The sequence below is a fragment of the Pagrus pagrus genome (genome assembly GCF_965226575.1).
Source record: "Pagrus pagrus genome assembly, chromosome: 7".
Lineage (NCBI taxonomy): Eukaryota > Metazoa > Chordata > Actinopteri > Spariformes > Sparidae > Pagrus > Pagrus pagrus.
This window is the reverse complement of record NC_140191.1, coordinates 5,010,066-5,026,491: the sequence shown is the minus strand read 5'-3', so window position 1 is coordinate 5,026,491 and position 16,426 is coordinate 5,010,066. Positions and strand designations below refer to the sequence as shown.

General features: G+C 42.6%; 1 long non-coding RNA gene across 2 annotated transcripts in view; it reads right to left on the bottom strand.

The window, feature by feature from the left end:
- Nucleotides 1-249: 249 nt before the first annotated feature.
- The window catches only part of LOC311260412, a 51,084-nt gene continuing 34,907 nt past the window's right edge, over nucleotides 250-16,426 (bottom strand). The window contains exon 3 of one of the 2 annotated variants that reach the window (XR_014623009.1): nucleotides 250-399. This is a non-coding gene — a long non-coding RNA (uncharacterized lncRNA). Of the gene's footprint in view, nucleotides 400-15,421; nucleotides 15,958-16,426 lie in introns of those variants that run through there. The other variant, XR_014623010.1, reaches the window with a different exon arrangement.

Genomic DNA, 16,426 nt, shown 5'->3' with positions numbered 1-16,426 from the left:
TGTAATCACATTCACCGACTTCCTCTCCAGGAAGTTAAAGCCACAGGTGACCAAATGAAACGCATCTTTACTTAAATAAAATGACATACTTCTCTGGGTCTGAACATCGTTGGAAACACCGGGTAGACTGTAAATACACGACTCAACAAACAACAAAGGTGGAGTCGTCTTTAGACATTTTAATGCAGAAATATTACATATATATTTCAAATGAAGACATATTTTTGGAGGAGAAAGTGGCGACCGCTCTCCGAGAATAGCTGCTGGGATGTGACCTGGAGCAGGATCCCCGTGGAGCTGACGGGACAGGACTTCGTGCTGAGTCACATTTTGGGACGGGCTCTGAGGAAAACCGTCCGCAGAGAAGTGGAGTGTGTCAAGGAAGCCGTGAAATGACAGCTGAAAGCAGTAAAGAGCGGCTTTTTAGAGTCTGATAGCAGGAGCATGATGGTAAAATCAGATGGTGGGAACACCAAAAGTTGATCCTCCGATGACAGCACAGGAAATATGCATAAATATGTTGAGAGCACGCACACATCATGGATTCCTTCTGGATGAACTTCCACTGAGCTTTTTACTACTTGTTTCAAGAAAAAGTCCATTTTGAAGACGAATGTGAGACTAAATTGCTGTGATGTAACCTGACAGATGTTGTTGCTGGACTCTGACATGGAGAGGTTGCTGGTTTGAATCCAACACCCAGCTGCTTCCAGTAGAAAAACTGACTGGCCACCAGCGCTGGGGAACTCCCAGTTGTGGTTGCGTGTTAAATACATGAGTAAAAATCAGGTTGCTGGTGAAAAAACAGCGTGCATGCTCCATAAACCTGCTCCCTGGACGCATTATGCCGGAGGAGCAGGGAAAAAAAACATCATTTATTTTGCTAATATTGCTGCAGGGAAATGAGGGAAAGTTAAAAACCATGTGTCTCAGCTGCGATAATGGCAACACAAAACCTGAAATTCCAATAAAGGAGGTATTTTCCCTCTTTCTTTCTTTTTTTTGCACTGCAGCAAAGTCTTCAACTGTGAGTCAGAGCGAATTGGAACGCGGCCAGCTCCTCTTTGAAAGGCGAGTTTCACATGATTGACCCTGAAATAGAACAAGACAGCCTTAAAGAGCTCCCCTGCACACTTGGATGAGGTCTGTTTCAGTGGGGGGAAAAAAAAGCTCATGAGCTCAGTTTTGATGACTTAAATGTTTTATTCTGAAGGGACAGAAAACATTTAAGTCCATTTTGAGACCACAAAATGTCAAAATTAGGGGTTAAAAACCGAAAGAGGCAGAGCTGTGGGTGCAAAGGTCGCACTGGATTTGAATTTGTAACCTCTGACAGCAGACGCACTCTTACACCTGAGTAGTAACCTCTCCTCTCTCCCAGCAAAAACTGTCATAGCAACTTACAGCTGATTTTACAGACTCAATGCTATCAAATAAAGCCATAAAAGTCCCCGAAGACCAAATGCCTTTCTGTGACATTTCAAAAGGGCGATTACACCTGGTAAAACAATTTAAAGCCTTAAAGGATCATTGAGCATCGAACGATTCTGTGCCAGGAGTCCATTTTTTCCATGCTTAAGGGACTATAAGGGAAGCTTTTTACACAGCCCGTCCTCCCCACGCTTCACTTCCCGAGCCTGTCCTACTTTGAATAGAAAGATGATGGGTTTGAGTGACCTTGGCGTGCTGTGGTTTGTCTCGTCACAGAGCGGTGGTCCCGTCCAAATCAATGTCCCTCAGACGAGAGCGCTGCCATCCCTGAGCGGGGAGAGGGAAAACAAGACCCCCAGGAATCCAAACACACACACACACACAAACACACACACACACACACACACACACATATACACACCGTCACGCCTTCTTCACTCCAACCACCGTGACATTAGGATGACAGCAGCACCAACACGGTGTACAAGTATACAGAGAGAAGGTCTGGTGATCAACGCAGGTCTCACAGCCCCACCTTGTGTTCAAAGGTGGGAAGTGACACACACACACACACACACATACACACACACACACACACACACACATACACACACATCAGGGTACAGAGAGAGGGAAGGGAGTCTGAATAACTGAGGTGGTAAAGCACATTCACACACACACATACGCTCACATGCACATTCTCTCAATAAAACTGGAGCAGATGCTTATTATTGAGTCCAACCAATTTACTTTTATGCAATTTTGGGCGGATAATCTGTCATCATTCATGCCAGTGAAGCATACTGAATTGAATTTAAGTGAACTGAATTGAAAGTAAGAGTGTGTAACGTCATTTTCATGCCTTATTGTCACCTGTCATGAAACTGACAACTGGGTTATATTCAATTTTTTTATTTTTTAACAAGAATGGGTCCACCAGGTTGATCCAGACTGAAGTGAGTCAGAAAATGTTGGATACATTGGAAATTTTGCACAGACAGTACAAAACGTTTGTTCTTGTGCCATCGTGAGGTTAACGGTTGTGGTTTGAGTGAAATTTCTATCCGATGGCTCACCATGAAATCTGATACAGACATCCAGAGATGGCTGACAGATTGAAGGAAAAACTAAAGTGTCTTAAATATTTCCTCATTGTTTCCTGTTTTGATGATGGTGGTGGAGGACGCTGCCTGACACTTCACTGTAAAATCTCCCACGGGTGTTGAGTTCGGATGAGATTTGTGGACTGTGAAGGCCAGAGCACATGATTTATATCATTTCCATACCCATCAAATCACTTCCTGTGTCTCGTATGAATGCATCGGCCTCTGTAATACCTACAAAACTTGACATTCAGCCTCGGCTGAACTGCGTGTTTAGGGCTAATTACCAAATATTAGCATACTAACATGCTCCCAAAAAGAGCGCCAGTTTCTGTAGTGGCCAAACCTTGTGATTACAATGTCATCTGATGAACTCGGGCCCAAAACCTGTTTCCCATAAGCTTACATTGTGGAAGAAGTGGCTGTAACATGGTAAATACATTTGTTTTTAGTGCCACTCGTTGAAATGACTCGTTTCACTGTCATAATTTGAGCTATTTTATTTTATCCAATAAAATTTGGAAAATCTGGAAGAGTCACAAGATTAAATCATTTTATCTCTATTCAAGTTAGCCAGGCAAGGAACAGGACGCCATCTCCAACACTGTGTCCAGGCACCTAAAAAAATACTTGGCAGGTGATTGGATGAACTACTTGTGAATCACCATCTATCACTTCAACCAATCAGATCTGAGGTCTGGCAAGATGACTTCATTTTAACTCCCCACCCCCAGATGTTTTTATTTTCATACATGTAGTCTTTAATCTGAAGCCACAAAAGTCTTTATACAACTTTTTTCTCAAATGAAAAAGTGCCCCGGACTTGTAAATATGCTTTGATGTGTAGAATCGATGGAGTTCCCCTTCAACGCTGTCATTGTGAACATGTTAGCATGCTCTCATTAGCACTTTGCTCAAAGCCCCACTGTGCCTCATGAAGCTGCTAACGTGGCTTTAAAGTCTTGTTTGGTGCCTCCTGCTTCTGAAGCCGACGATGTCCTCTGTTTTTAAAATGTACCGCTGAACAGTAAACAGTCAGTTTTACAGATCACAGCCTAGAAATCTGATTGCACGCTGCTGCGCAGAACAGAGCATGAGATCATGGTGAATCAGCACCACGGCACAACAGATGAATCGTGCTCTTGGCATGAAAAACATCACAGTCGGCCAACTGAAGTGGAACAGATTCACTTTTATATGAACAGTGAGGATGCATTGAGTGTTTCCTGCGGTATATTTCGTGTCTACAGTGATTTTACGCTTCCTGCAAGTATAAAACAATCAGTTCAGAGAAAATTTGGCGGTCAAACATTTTCTAACTTTCTCTGAGCGTGCCACTGTGAGACAGTGTGAGCCTGTTTTTAGCCTGTTTACAAGTTCCTAAGTGAGTCATCTTGGCACCAAAATTTCATCCTATCACGAATTACATGCTTGTTTTTTCCTTTTGTTGGCTAAATTTGACCTGAAAAGTCGATTGCACATGAATCGATCATTCATGCGCATTATTACAGATGGATTTCATTCTCTCTCTGTTTCTCGCCTCCACCCCCTGCAGCATCTGTGTCAAATCTAAAGAGCACAATGTCACCCCACTCAAGCATACTTAACACTTATCCATCCAATCTGCAGGCAGGTCCAATAACAAGGATCTGCCACGGGACTCACTGCCTTTTGCTTCTGGATTGGAGCAGGGGTGACCAAGGCGGGGGCAGCGAGCGAACATGGAGGACCAGGTTTTGGATTGTTCTAGGGGTTAAACTTTATCCACAGGATTTCCATCACAAAAGCCTCCTCAGCAGCGAGCAGACGTGACCTTGGGGCCTGCCAGGGACAAACTGAGGAAGTGAATTCACTGAAGCGTCCCCCATTCACGTGTAGGCCTTATAGGTCGCTGTCGATCACGCCGAGTACCCGACCCTCGTCCCACCTCCTCCTCCTCTTACACTGGCCTGAGTCCCTTTATTATGCTGATCTAATGACTGTGGAGGGTAATCCAAAAGACCTTCATTAGAATGAGGGTGGCGTGTTACGCACACTAGCTAGATCTGAACTGACACTGTGCACCATACCTGCCAACTTGGGTGAGCTTCAAAGGCAGCATGAGAAACAAAACTTTTATTCTTCTCATATTATTTTGATGTCGAAGCGGAAAATTTCCTTTTATAACTGAGACACCTCCAAAGATACAGAGGGCAATCAATGCACTGTCCATGCAGACATTAAACAGCAGTGCCACACAGAGAGAACGTGTTGTCGTAAGGCCAGAGTTGGAAGAACATGTTGTGCTACATATTTGATTTTAAAAGCCAGGTTTTGTACGATTTGTTATCCAACTACATCTGAGGGCAAAAGTGTTCTTAACGGCTGCGATCAAAGGCAAAAAACTTTAGCTGTGCACTCGAGTGAAAGAGAGAGCTTGACAGAGAAGAAGTCGAGTTCTGCCTACTTTCACACCTCCATACACCTGGCCAATTAGTACGTAAAGTGGCCCTGATTATGGGATTGTCAGCCTCGAAAACGTTACGAAAAATTGTCTGAAAGCTGGAGGTGGAGAAGGTTTTTCCACATGCCGTCGTTTGAAGCACACTGGGGCCTTTATGCAGTGATCAGCCGGGCGTGCAGAGGTGTGAAAGTACATGAATACCCTCCTGGAGAGAAAGGTATAAACACTTCAGTCACTCTGGCCTCAGCTGAAATATGATGACTGTTATCTGGAAAGATTGCCTTCAAATGTATTCAAGATAATCGTTGTCCCCTGAAGATGAATCCTACTGATTTTGGTGATCCTCTGGCTCGTCCTCTGGCACTGCCAATAGCTCAATGTTCTCTCTTTTTCACTGAAATATGTAAACAAACATTCATGATCCCCTGAAGATGAATCCTACTGACTTTCCTTGTGGCACCGCCAACAGGTCATAATTTTTGCTTATTCAGTGAAATATCTCAACATCTACTTGATGCGCCCAAAATTTGGTACAGACGGTCATGGTCCCCAGATGATGTATCCTATTAACTTAGATGATCTCTTGACCTTTCTTCTAGTGCCACCATGAGGTTGACATTTTGGCTTCTGTATTGAAATACCTCAACAATCAGTGGATGGATTGCTTAAACATTCAGTGCAGACATTCATGGTCCCCAGAAGATGAACTCTAATAACTTTACTCCACTGATGATTTCGCTCACTTTACAGCCCAGTTGTCAGAATAAAATGTTGCCGTTTAACATTTCTGGAAACCACAGACACATTCAAGTTTGTACATGTAATACCGTTTTTTACAAAATGTCTCATGTCATGTTCACATTACCTGTAAGTTAACAGCAATGTTGAGAGGCGGAGGTATTAGTGGTGCTGTTGTAACTTGGCAAGATGACCAAACCAGAGATCACTGATGAGGACACCGTTGTTTCAACATTTTCCAGCGATGTTTCAAATTTTCATTCTGCCCAGTATTTGGGATTGTGACCTGCAAAACAAACATTCCCAGCAGCCTCAGCTCTACTTTCTGTTAACTGCTCATTAGCAAATGATGGCATGCTAATACCCCAAACTTAGATTATGAGCACAATGCACTTTAAACCTGCTAAACTCAGAGCTCTGTTGTGGCTAAGTACAGCCTCAGAGAGCGTTTCACTTTATATCTTTGTATTCTCTCAGTGCAGCCAGACCTCTTCAGCCCCGCAGACCATTTGGTGAGTCGATTATTACAAACTGATGTTGTGCAGACAAAAGTTGTTCAAACCCAGAGCATAATTGTTAATTCTAGTCTGGAGGCCAAAGTTTCCCAGACTACCAAATATGTTAGTCTGAATTACAGGGGAATGTCCTCATAACGATGGCAGAGACGTCTAAAAGTTTCTATGTAATTTAATGCTGCAGTCATAAAAAAATAAGTATGTGTAATACAGCAATTAGAGGACAAGAACATATAAATACACAATATAAATATAATATCTGTCATCTTCTCTCACAGTGAGGAGAAAATGTAACGTCTGAGGTTGAATTTATTTACTGAGAATTTCATGGGACTATTATGTGCCATAAATTTGGTCAGAAGGTTGAGATTGTCTGGCATTTTTCAGCCCGTCTGACAAATTTCTTCATAAACAGTGAAAAGTAAGGATAGAAGAAACAACAGAGCTTTGTGGTAAGGGCTGAGTTATCAGACATGCAAAAGAGTGCAACTGCCCGAGGCTTCAGACCCCGAAGGACCACATTCATTGTGTCTGCATGTTAATGGATTTAGAAAAATGAAATCCAGCTCATGACTGAGTGGTTCTGTGGTGGAAAAATCACAGTTTAGCAAAGTCTATTCTATAAAATGCTGTGTTCATGATCATTCACCACATCCCCCCGTCACTACTCGTGTGAATACATTTACTTCTTGTGCTGAATTAAGTGATTAAGTGATCAAACAAATCGGACACAAGAGGAGAGTCTGACCTTCTGAGCATCCGCTACAAACCACGTCCGGAGGTGTAAAGGAGATGCAAGGCTTGAAAACTCTTAAATAAAACATTTTATATCTACACTAACATCTCGCTCTGCCCACATTTGATAATTCTCTCTGCATTCAGTATATCACATTATTATGGTGCAGTTTTCTCGCAACAGTCGGTCTTTCCTGTTGTACTTGTTACTGGTGAACCAGAATAAATGTTGGTGATTGCATTTCTGCAAACCATGGATAAGTTGAAACTTGGTTAGGGTTTGGCTTGACTGGTTTTAAAGCCACATGCAAAGCTTGACGATGTCCTAATGTCTTGTTGAAAACACACAGGTTACTGCAGGAAACTGTCTCATCAAAGAATCCAGTTTTGTTACCGAAAACAATGCTGCAAATTGTCCTGACGTCTTGTTAAATGCTAAATGCTAATGCATTATTCTGAGCACAGTAATCAAAATCAAAATTCGGTTTATTATGTTGAACTCCAACACGGAGCACAGAGCCGTTTATAAAAGTCATGAATCACACCTTGTTTAGACGCTACAAATACAAACACACCTTAGCAGCCAAGTGCACTCATGTTAAACCTGCTGTTGCCGCCCTGTCAAAGTCTCAGGCTATAAATTTCACAGTGAAAATAAGCGTCCTCGTCCCCGATAAATCTTTATGCAAACAAAACAAGCGTAACAAGCTGCAATCACACACTCGCACACTGAGCCTTTATGTTTTATTGATCTTTGAACAATCATCACACATGGAGGTGAGACTGTGAAGCATTATCAGATAATCAGGATTCATTATTTTTCTTTAGTTGAAGTAGTTCTGCCAAAATATACACAACTGTAATTAACTGGCGTTTCACACAGGAGGAGCGAGTCTCACATCGAGCGCTGGTTCTGAGCCAGTTATTGAACAATTTATTCCTCTTAGTTTACGACCAATCTTCCCCTCAGGCGTTTCTACAGATCTCAGTAGATTGACGCCTCGAGAAGGCAGAAGAAGAGAAACAGTGCTTCCAGTGAGCCATTACCTCTGACTGCGGGGTTATTAATCCAGACAATAAAGGCTTTAGCTCTCAGCAACCCATGTTTTAAATATGCAGCGTGGGCTTTTAGCTGCGGCTCCAGACTTAGAATGAATGTACAGGAAAAACTGCTTTGTCAGTGACAATCTGAGTAATAATTAAAGATACAATATGCAAGAATTCTGCATTAACGTCTAAAAGCAAACAGATCTTTGTTATATATTATGTATTATATTATGTTGACTTGTGTATTTACATTATCTCAAACAATGTTCAAAGCCAGAAAAATCCACAATTTTACTCGAGGTAAAGGTGCGTTTCATTTGTTCGCCTGTCGCTATAACTTCTGTGAGAGAATCAGAGAGTGAGGAGGGAAGTCGTCCTAAATGTCGCCTGAATAATACTCAAACATCACATTGTCGATGAAAATTTGAGTCACACCAGACAGATTTTCGTCAGACATGCTGGCTGTGAGGGGAATCTTACCGCATTTGTGTTTATTCACGCTACTTACTCGAGTCTTCATCCGCCCCAAACAGACAGATTACTTTACTGTACATTAGCATGACAGCATGATAGGGTGTGTGTGTCTGTGTGTTTGAATTCAGGTCATTCCTTACTAAACTCAGCAGAGACTTCGCTTCTCTCTCTTCTTTTCCCCCTCTCCTCTCCTTAACGTTACGTTCATGAGGTAAAGTACATTTCCCCTCTGGCTCCAGTCAGCGGTCAACATTACAGAACATGAACACCCGACAACATCACTGCTGCAGTCATGTTGATAAACAGGAGTGAAGACGAATCCACTTTTTAATCCGAAATGTTGAAAAGTAATCTCTGAGCTCTCCTCCCGTCGGTAAACGACTCTGGGTCAGAGCAGAATCTGATGTCTGGATCTGCACTCGACTCTCTCCTCGACTCTGAGCAGCACACATAAACCTCCACTGCAACCTGTTTTGTTTTTTATATAGAAAAACAAAACTTACTTATGCCACTAGGGAGGCTGAAGTAAGTTGGTGATCAGTAATCATCTAATAATCTCAATAAAACGTTATTATTTCAGGTTGTTTACATTTTACTCTCATTTTTAGTTGTAAAAGGATCCACATTCATCTCAATATGACCTACATTATTCCCTAACAGTTTAAATAGCCATGTCTTGGCCCAGAGGAGGCCCCTATAAGGTGGATGTAATTTGAATTGGCAGTCATATGGTTGCAGTTATCATGTTTTAGCTGTTTTGGATTAAACATAATGAGGGCTATCAAGTGCCGGTAAAGGCACCGCTTGCAGACCCTCCACTGAGGACTTCTCACATGTGACATGAAACAATTACATGTAAATCAGGCCAGCGGGAATGTAAGCTGAAACAAATGTTGTGCGTTAGATCAGATGAAATGTTCACGACCCCTGTGGGGAATCTGGGTCATTTCGGCAGCAGAACTGAGCAATCGCAGATAAATAACACTACAAGTAAACAGCATTAGAGAACAAATACAGGTTAGTAGATCAGATAAATAAATGAAGACGGTAGATGCACAGAAGTGGAGCAAATGTGGAAGTGTTTATTGTCATTCTGGTTTAAACAGAAGTCTGTTTTAGGGACCAGTAGCTCATTTACACATTCATGATAATGTTTATTGATGTGCACTGTTCCTGTAAATAAACCAAAGATTGTGGTTTCAGTTAAAAATCCTGCTTCAAGGGACTTTTTCCTACTAAGGACACAACCATCCACTAACAAAGTACCAAAATACAACTACTGAAGAAGTTTAACAGTGCTTTAAATCAACGCTACTCAAAGTCGTTGAGTTATACAGTTTAATTTAGCTTCCCCAGATGTTTCTAGCAAAAGAAAGGCTGGTTATTTTTGTAAGATTACTTTATAATTTTTACACTTTTTACATCATGTGCAGGAAGTCAGTCAATTAAAGGGTAACTCCACCAATTTTACACTTTCAAGTGTGTTTACAGGTCTAGGTGAGTACTACTGCATATGTGAAAAAAGTAGAATAAAGCCTTTTGTGGCTCCAGAGGAAGCTGCATGTAATCTGTTAAATTGTCTCAAGTGATTGTTTTTAAACTTTCCAAAATGAGTCCAACAGTGTTATATGGGATTTCAATGTTAGACCGGTGGACCTATATTACCCACAATGCAACGTAGCCACTGAGTGACATCACTGGAGGAAATTTATCAGATTAAATGTCGAGCCACAAAAGGCTTCATACTACTTTACTTTTCATATATGCAGTATTACTCCCCGAATCAGGTCGTTAAAGGCCCGCGTTCAGCCCACGGACCACCTTTTCAACAGGTCTGACATGTATTGTGAATTTATACGTATTACCTGGGTTCAAAATGGGATTGATTGGAATCTACAAAACAGTCTTCACAAAAAATACAGCACCTCCTGTGTAGAGAAAGGCAAGTTTATTACATAATTTATAATTCAAATGGAATAAAACCTGCTGGAGGTTTTGTCCTGAGTTGAGTAAAACACAGTTACAGCCCCGACGCAGATTTATATGTGGCCATATGTGGCTTTAACAGGCAGTTACCACTTTGAAGGCGGGTCGTTTTAAATAAGAGACGTGTCTAGTAAATTGGTGTGCGGAGGTGTGTTTGTGCTGAGATTTGATGACACACACATTTTTGCTGACAGCTGGTTCAATCCTGTTAAAAGTCAGCTAATGGCAAGAGTAATGGCTGCAAACTGGATTCAGTCCTGGTGTCTGTTTTTACTCAACCATTTGACCTGAAACCACTGCAACACGATCTGCCTTGTCAAAGATGGGAAATATGGTGTCGAAGATAGGATACATGTTTTAGAGCTTTGTGGGTGCCGCTTGGCTGAATGGATGGGAGCGTTTGCACAGTTTCACAGCGAGTAAGATTACACTTTAAATATTCCATGAAAGTGCTGTGGCAGCACGGAGCTGTTTGAACTGCGAGAATCGTTGAACAAAGAATTTAATTCATGCATTGACTTTTCCACTCCAGTAAGAAAAATCACAGAGCTCTTTCTTGGTTTGTGGACGTTCAGCTCCCCGGCTTCTTGTTGGTCGATACTATTGTTCTGCCTTGGTGTGCAGCCTCGGGTCCTTTTCCTATTTGTAACATCAAAACAATTATTTTTGTTTTAATGCTGCAGTTATTGATGGATGACATGGATTAAAAGAGTGCAGTGAAAATATCACATATCGCTCCGTCAACAAGATAAATGTCATCCCCTGCCAGACTTCATAGTGTATCATTAGCGTTTGTACAGACTGGTCCGAGCTGTAAAGTTAGATGTGGAACGATGCCTCCTGAAAAGGCCTCGCTGTTTTTGGGCTTCTCGTGCAAAATTTAAAAAAAAAAACATCTCAGTGGAGTTTCAGTTCTTCTTTTTGTGGCAACACTGGTACTGTCATTTGCAAATTCGAGTTACTGCACAACCTTGTATGTGACTCTGCTGTGCAGTTGTCACAGATATTTTCAGCGTGCACAATGTGCCCATTCATGAAGCAGCTTTGGTGCAGCCCTCGCTCACATTTAACACACTTTTTCATACCAATCTGTCCACATTTCCTTTAGCTAACAACTACATGTGTATGTGTGTGCATGGACAGGACAGACTCCGACTTGACTTCAAACAATCAAAGCGTCAGAAGAAATGTTGGCAACGGTGCTTCCAATAAACCACGGATATATTAAAAACTTTTAGTTTCTTCATGTCCATTTTTCAATTTTATGTTCTGTCAACACTGTGGTTATGGTCTGGTTAGATCTAGGCACAAAAACTACTTGGTTTGGGTTTGGAAAAAGATCATGTTTTGGGCACCTGGTCCTGTCGCCACAAACACAGCTGCAAATTGTCATGATTGTGCCGCCCAAAATATCTGGTTTTGTTGCCACTGACACAACTGGAAAATGTATTGTATCGTTAAAAATATCCAGCGGTTTAGCGTTTAAAAATGTTGAAACCACAATAACCCCTGTTCTCCTCATTAGCTCATATGTGACTGTGATGTGACACGTATTATAGAAATGTTATGATACCTATGAAACGCAAAACATGCAAACTGTGGTTTGAAGAAACATGCAATGCCAAGATTTTATTCTTGCAACCAGATTGACCAGTGAGTGAGTGAGTGAGTGAGTGAGCAACTGATTGATTTCAATTTGATTGATTTTTGATTGATTTTTATGGACATAAAAGTGAGAACACTTGTTTCCGACATGGTCCTTGATGTGTCATAAAACAGGACTTAATTCCCTAACCTGCTTTCATACTATTTTAGTCACAATCATTACATCATTTAACCAAGTAATCTGAGTACACAATCCACCAGCTAAAGCTGTTCTGAGCAGCATTGTGGTCTTCTTCGTTGAATAATGTGTCTGACAGTTGAGCTAACACAATTTTGACTTAAGATCCAGTTGCTTTCCTCCAAACCTTCTGTGTTTATATAAAATCATGAAGTCTTTACTCAAATTTGCACCATGTAAAACTAATCTGTTATTGTTTGTCTGCATGCACGCTCAATGCATTTCAGATTTTCACCTCATGTTCAGCCTGAAAGCACATTTAGGGCTCTGTGCACATACCGATGCCCCCCTCTGGGCCCTAAGAACTAAACCCCCCACAGACTATAATTGATTTCACCTGTGTCATCATTGTAATGCAGCGTTCATGACATGGAGTTACTGTAATTACCAGTTTCCGATTTCACCCAGTTGGTACTACTTAATAACACAGATGTGTCTGAAAACCACAAACATGAACGCCTCGCATCAGCCAAGGTCCGTCATTCAAACCAAATGTAATGGATGTAGTGTTCTCTTGTCGATGCACAGCACTTCTGGCCCTCAAGCTCTGCAATTTTACAACCACCTTGAGTTGTCCAGTGACTTGAATTTCACATCTTTTCCATCCATACCAACTGTCCTACATGATGTGGGCGCAGCAGTGCCCGAGTGCGGGAGGGAGGAGGACAGGAATGGGACGCTTTGTGAAATCATGTAACCTGAACAGATGCATTTTTATGAACAGTAGATTGTGAGGCTGAAATTTCACACTACATGTACCGTAATCCCTGTTTATGAGCAAAACAGCACTGCTGGAGGAAACAGACATCATTCAGAGTCACCACCATGCCATCATAAGCTGAGTGACGTGTGTTTATACTTACCAGGAAAAAGTCTTCTTGCCAGCTCCTTTTTTACGGGGCAGAATTACACTGTCATCGCTGTTTTAGCGTCACAATGCAATGCATTGTGGGTTATTCCCCTGAGCAAAGTCTGTAGACTTAATGGAAAGAGTGCGTAAAGAGCTCAAAACGTTAACCAGAGCACTCAAACAGCCCTGAGCCAGACTCAGTGGGAGCGTGCGTCAAAGTCTGTGAGTGCGTAACAAGGGACATTTGAACTGAGCCCCTGGGTGCAGATTTCAGTCGGTGACATCACTCACAACTGCTGTCATGGCAATACCTCATTCTGATTGGCCATCTTACATTTTAAGTAACAGCTGATAGGGCAAATTAAACCATGGTTACACAATGTTAACGAGCTGGGCTGTCGAACAAAGAGGTTTGATGATGAATTTCAGGCCTCTATGCATGAGCAGAACAACGCTGTGATGTTAATGCTTGCACTTTGAGTGTGATGATAATGTAACATTATCTGTGGCTCGTCATGGCCACAAACACACTTGAGACTCATCATCACTGGACCATTTCATTAAAATCACAAGAACCAGGCTGAGCAAAATAGGTTTCGGATTTTGGTCATGATATCTGTCTGCTGGTGGGTCCTTAAGACGGGGATGTCCAGATGCAACAAAGACCAGGCTTTCCTCCATGTTGGATTGGCAGTATCATCCAGTCCTGTCCAGCTAAAGGGCTGCGATCATTAAGGGAAACCTGGATACAGCCTCAGAGGTGGAGCCCCATTAATTCCTATGAAACCTGCTAGGTGGTGCATGAAGCCAAGAAAGTTCTGGTTCTTCCTGGTTATAAAATGACTCAGAACTTCTGCACAGCTTTCTCATTGTGTGGTCCATAGAGCGTGCACACTAGAGAACCCCGCCAACGTCCGAGCAGCTAACTTCCGGTTTAGCCGTCCGCTGACTTAAAAGGGGAAAAAATTATTTAATCTTGCGGCTGCTAGTGAAACGAGTGAAAAAAATGTATCCACCATTTTAAAACTGCTACTTTCAAAATGTATCAGTTTGTATCAGGTGGCGCTGTAATTGCACAGTTTGGCCACTATGTCTAATCGGCTTCACGGACCAGAGCTTTTTCTGGGGGCTTGGCTGCGATTGCGTTAATAATCTGACAAAATATTGGAGAAAGTCCTGTGCTTCAGGGACTCTATGTGTTTTAAGATCAAAAGACCATGCAGGATCACGAAATCACACACGAATCAATCTTGCCAGGCCTCAAGATATGCGCTTGTGTTAAACCACAGCGGTTAGGATGAATCAGTGTCCTGTGGGGAACTATAGGCAGCTAAGTGTGTGGTTTAGGTGTGACGACATTGGGAAAAGCCAGCATTTGTGACGGTGATAGTTCATCAAATTACCTGCCCAGAATTTTATGGAAGTGGCTGCCCTTTTGCAAACAGTTTGGCTCCATTAAAATGTCCGGACTTCACCGCTCTCACAGACTTGGTGACTTTATGGGAAGTCTGCGAGTGCTGATGTCTGTCCAAACCAACATTTCATCCCATCCACAAAGGCCTTCCGCTTCGAGTGCAGACATTATTGGACTGATTCACGTTGCATCTTTCCCATTATTTCTCAATGAAAAACCAAAAAGTAATAATGTGTAAAATAATTACTTTATGAAAATGCTCAACCATATCCTGACACAGAAATATGTAGAGGTATTGGCTCTAGAGTTAATCAAAATGAATTTTAATATTATGGTCTTAAGGCCTATCGACAGCTCATATAGTCTTGCTGTCTTGACATGATGACAGTGAACACATCACAGTATGTGAACCGTGTTCGCTTTCAGCTGTTTCGGGAGTCATGTTTAGTGACTGCTGGTGAAAACGTTTCCTGTAATGCTGTATCATAATAAAAGCTTTTAGGGCGCCCCAGTAGCTCAGTTGGTAGAGCGTGCAACCCATGTATAGAGGCTTTGTCTTCACTGCAGCGGCCTCTCTCAAGCTGTCCCATCAATAAAGGCCAAAAAAAGAAAGAAGCTTTTATATGACTAAATAACGGGGGCTTTTATTGTGAAAGAAGTTATAGGAAATGAAATGTGTTTGTAACTGAATTAGCGGAGACACTTTGTAAGCGGTAGCACTGTAGGGATCGGGACAAGCGTGTCTTTTTTTGGGTCAAAGTCATTTAAAAGCTTTTATTATAAAGCAGCATTTCACGTTGTGTTTTCACCAGCAGTCACTAAACATGACTCCTGAAACAGCTGAAAGTGAACATGATGAAACAGTAAAACACAGCAGATGTTTGAGAGAACAAACAGGACGAGAGAAACTAAAGAGATTCAGTTAGAAGCTGCAAAAGTACTGAGAGCTGAACACACTGATTTTTAGAAACGTCTTTCTCTCTGGTTTCCACCCGCTTGGAGGCGGGATGGGCCCGGCTTGGCCCTCCTCCGGAGCGGGTACAAAGGAAGATCATCAGCACGGCTCGGTTTCACTCGGCGCGGCCAAAAGTGCTGGTGGAAAAACGGCATGGTTTTCAGACACACCTTCAAGCAGGTGGCCCAGTTGTGGTGGAAATGCAAATCCCTGCCGCGCCAAGACAAACCGAGCAGAGCCAGGCCGGCACATGTGATGGAAAAACGGCATTGGACTCATGCTGATGTTTCTGTGTAACAAAGCATCTGGGTCCTTACCTTAACAGCACCCCTATGTTGTGTGCCTTCCAACAAGGGAGGAGGAGAAAATGCAGGGGGGGCCAACATTTCCTGCACATGGGCCCCATTCTTTCTAGCTGCAGCCCTGCACACACACACACACACACACACACACACACACACACACATACACACAGGCGAGAGCGATAAAGACATCTTACACACGATGTCAACGTACATGTATCAGCCGCAGCTCCGTCCTCTTCATTGTTCAGGATTTTAATTAATTCATTAGTCTATACAGCATGGCCTCCGCGCAGGCTATGCAGCCCACGTGCACGAGCGGTGCGCGCAGCTCGGGGGCGCGCATGGAGGCGGTCCGGGGCTGCCTCAGTCTTGTGTGATCGCTGCGCTGCTGCTGCTACCTCCAGTTAAAGAGCTAGGACACGGGAGCGAGCAGACGGCCGTGAGAGGATATACTTTTTTTCGGTACCTTGGGATTACGACGCGGAATTTGCAGCATCGACGGCCAGCCGCCAGGTAATATCGACACACGCCCTCAGCCGCCGCTCGTAGATACGCGAAAAGTAAGTAAATGTCCCGTGAAAAGTGTC